The 4,508-nt window shown below is 34.9% G+C and overlaps 1 pseudogene; it reads left to right on the top strand.

The window, feature by feature from the left end:
- The first annotated feature begins 770 nt into the window (after positions 1-770).
- LOC138921128 (olfactory receptor 14A16-like) lies at positions 771-1,695 on the top strand (annotated as a pseudogene).
- The last annotated feature ends 2,813 nt before the right edge of the window (positions 1,696-4,508 follow it).

Here is a 4,508-nt window from a genome sequence, read left to right as displayed (position 1 = left end):
AAAAAAGAGCTTGTGGGAAAAACAATTTTAAACTTACTAGTTGTGGGGGAAGAAGTCACATGAAAGGGGGAATAATGAAGAAAAGTGAATAAATTGGTGAATAGGAAGCCAACAATCTTAGCTCATATGAAGTAGGATTTCTGATGCCTGCAGTCACCAGGCTATGTGTCAAATGAGAAAACAGTGCAGTTAGCTCAATCTCTTATTAAAATTCTAAATATGAGAACATCTCTAAGCTGAGTCTTTGGCAGAGGATAAGTAGGTTAAAGATTTTATGGAATACATTGAGGAAGGTCTGTAAGAGTTCATTTTTTCTAAGGGTTGTTCAACTCCTTGGAAGGTGAGCTGAAAGTGAGGTTGTGTCAGTCATGGGATAGGATGTATGGACAGGAAGACCGGAAAACAACTTAGCAGTCGTTGGCTTGTCAATTTGGGTTTATTGAGAAACATGGGGAGGATACTCTGTTGTTCGAGTTTTGTTAAGGTAAGTTGAAATTTTCAGTCTTTTGTCATCTTTCACAGGATGCATTTAAACAAAATAATAATGACATGTATTTTAACTGAAAATAAAGTGGTTCAATAAAGCAATATTACTCACATAATGCTTGGCAATTAATATGCTGGCTAGGAATTAGATGGAAGTAATGTTTACGGTAAATATGCCGTGTGATTGCCGTATGGAGATACACAGTATATGCTCAATATTTAAAGTCTTGATATTGTTGTTTTAATCCTCTATCCTTTTTTTTATACAGGTTATGCCTCCAGTAATGACAAAGCTCACGTTTGTGACAAAGTATATCCTCACAGGATTTTCGACCAATAAAAATATGCACATTTTGCATTCAGTGCTCTTCTCCTTGATTTAATTCTATGCCCTCATGGGAAATGTCTTCATCATCATGATCACAACTTTGGACCAGCATCTCCACACCTCCGTGTACTTCTTCTTGAAGAATTTATCCTTCTTGGATCTCTGCCTAATATCAATCACAATTTCTACATCCACTGCCAACTCTTTGATTCACATTAACTACATCTCATTCCTTAGCTGTGTTGCCCAGGTCTTTCTCATGCTTTTTCAACAACCACAGAGCTGCACTCCTCACAGTGCTGTGCTTTAACCACTATGGTGCCACCTTCCATCCCCTGCACTATGAAGTCATCATGAACAGGGATGCATGTGTTCAGTCAACCACCGTGTCTTGGCCGGGTGGGGATATGAGTGCTGTGATGCACACAGCAGGTACCTTCTCCTTATCCTATCGTGGGTCTAATATATTCCATAAGTGCTTTTGTGACATCTTGCAGTTATTGGCTATTTCTTGCTCAGAAAATTGAATAAGAGAAATTTTTCCTATCCTCATTAGAGTGGTGTTGAGTATCTGCTGTTTTATTTTCATCATCGCTTCCTACATCTGCATCTTCTCCACTGTCAGGAAGATCCCGTCAACAGAAGCGTCAAAAGGCTTCTCCACCTGCCTTCCTCATCTGATGCTGGTTGTATTAATTATCTCCAGTGGATTCTTTGCTTATCTGAAACCTACTTCCGTGACTTTTATTTCAGACCCTATGATTTCTATGTTCTACACTGTGGTGACCTGAACATTTAATCACATCTGGTATAGTCTAAGAAATAATGCCGTGAAAATGTCTCTGGGGATATTATTAAAGGAAATTTTTACCAAAAAGTAAAAACTATCTCTTTGTTTGTTGCAATAATAGATGCCATCTACAATTATACACACATTATTTCTTGATATTTTTACTTCAAATCTTTTTAAGACAATTTTTAGAGCATTTTTAGGTTTACAACAAAATTGAGAGGAAAGTATAGAGATTTTCCACATAACCTGTACCCCTATACTTGCATAGCCTCCTTCATTAGCCATATAGCCCACCAAAATCATTCATGTTTTACCAAGAAAGATTTATATTAATATCTCATAATTACCCAAAGTCTGTACTTTACACTAGGGCTTCTCTTGTAGTGTTGTACATTCTATGGGTTGGGACAAATGTATAATTGCATATATTTATTATTATAACACCACACAGTATTTTTAGTACCCCCCAAATCCTCTGTGTTCTGCCTATTTATTTCCCTTTTCTCCATCTACCTCTGGCAACCACCCATTTTTTTACTGCCTCCATAGTCTTGGCTTTTCCAGAATCATACAATATACATTTTTAGACCAGCTTCTTTTACTTGGTGCTGTACATTTAAGCTTCCTCCATGTCTTTTCATGGCTAGATATCTTATTTCCTTTTATCACTGTATTCACTGATTCACTTATTCATCCACCTTCTCAGAGACAGCCAGGTTTCTTCTAAATCGTCAATCAAGAATGAAGCTTCTATAGATATCCTTGTGCAGTTTTATATATGTAAATGTCTTAATTTCCTTTGGGTAAATACCTAGGAGCATGATTGCTGGATAATATGGTAAGAGTTTATTCATATTTACAAGAAACCACCAAATTTTCCTCAAAATGGCTGTACTCTTCTACATTCTCACAAGTAATGTACTAGAGTTTCTGTTGCTTTGTGTTCTGGACTTTGGCCTTTCTAACAGGTGTTTTTTTTAATCTCATTGTTTTAATTTGCATTTTCCTGATGACGCGATTTATGGAGCATCCCAAATGTTTATTTGATATCTGCAAGAAAGGGCCAGAGACCTATTTGAAGAAACAATGGCCAAAATTTTCCCGTATTGGAGTAAAAACATGGATATGTACATCCAAGAAATTCAATGAACTCAGGAAATACACACAGAGATACATTTAATTGAACATTTGAAAGACGGAGAATCTTGAAGACAGCAAGAGAAAAAAAACTCATTGTGTGAAAGGGAATCTCAAAAAGATTATCATTAAATTCCTCTGCAGCAGAAATCTTGCAGGCCAAAAGGCAAAGTCACGACATACTTAAAATACTTACTGAAAGAGAACAACTGCCAAGTGAGAATTCTACATAGAGTACAACTGCCTTTCAAAGTCATGGAAAAATTAAGACATTGCCAGATAAACAAAACCTGAGGGAGTCCATTACCACTAGATATGCCCTACAAGAAAGGATGCTAGGCAGTATTTCAAAGCCATACGAAAATAAGAACTTCTCCAGTAAAGGGAAATATATGCATAAATATAAAAAACCACTCATTTTCTAATTTTTGCTGATAGTTCCAGTTTTTATTCTTCCACAAAATTTAAAAGACAAAAGCATAATTGTAAGTCTATGTTAATGGGTACATGATATATAAAGATGCAATTTGTGACATCAATGACATAACATGCGGGAGCAGAGCTGTAAATAAGCAGAGCTTTTATAGGTGATTAAAATTAAATTGGTATGTGTTTATAATGTATTGTTAAAATTTAGGAAACATCCTAAATATATATAAATAAATATAACAATATGTAATATTAATTACAATATAAATATAACTATGTAATCTCCATGGCCTAATCAAAGAATTTCTCTCATCATCCAGAGTAACAAGCTTCTCTCTACCCAGGAATCTGCCATCCCTGCTATGTGTCAGAGCCCACAGTGCATCTTCCATCTTTCCTTTATTTAAATTGAATTTTTACTGTGGTGACCTTCCCCAAAGCTGTGTTAGACATTTAACCACACCAGAAATAAGAGTTTCTGCTAATCTCAATTCTCATCAACACTTAGCATTATCCTTCATTTGAATTTATCTATTCTGGGGCGTGTGTGTGTGCATGTATGCATGCGTGTTAGTGTATGTGTGTAGTGGCAGTGGTGTCATATTGTGGGTTTAGTTTGTACTTCCTGATTTCCAAAGAGATTTAAAACTTTTACACGGGTTTATGGCCAGGGTACTGTTCTCTGATTTGAAACACCTGTTGAAGTTTCTTGCTCATATTCTCTACTGGGTTATTTGAATTTTCCTAATGATTTCTAAAAGTGATTTATTTATTCTTAATATGACCACTTTGTTACTAATATTATTATTTGCAAATATCTTTCTTTACTATGTGACTTGCTATTTCATTTTCCTGTGGTGTCTTTTAATGAAAATGGTTCTTATTTTTCTGTAATCCAATTGATCAATATATTCTTTTTATGGTTAGTACTTTCTGTGTCCTGTTTACAACATTTAGGCCTAAATGTAATCAAGAAATGATTATCCTATGATAGTTTGTGTAAGTTTATTTTAAATTTCACATTAAGTTTTACAATATAGCTGGAATCATAAATTCTTTTGCATAATATGAAACAGAGGTAAAGTTTGCTTTTTTATAGCATCATTTATTGAACTGGTCTGCAGTATTGTCTTTCAAATAAATGAAGTGTAGATGTATTTCTGGTATCTCTATTCTGTTCTTTTAGTATTTTTTATTATCCTTGCCTAAATACCATGCTGCCTCAATTATGGAAGACCTATAATGGTTTCTTCTTTTTAATAGATGCATTTAGAGGCTATGAAGTTTTCTTTAGTGTGCCTTTATCTGAATCCATCCACATACAACCACCATCAG

Source organism: Equus caballus, chromosome 27 (genome assembly GCF_041296265.1).
Source record: "Equus caballus isolate H_3958 breed thoroughbred chromosome 27, TB-T2T, whole genome shotgun sequence".
Taxonomy (NCBI): Eukaryota; Metazoa; Chordata; class Mammalia; order Perissodactyla; family Equidae; genus Equus; species Equus caballus.
The sequence above is the reverse complement of the archived record's forward strand: the minus strand, read 5'-3'. Positions and strand labels throughout refer to the sequence as shown.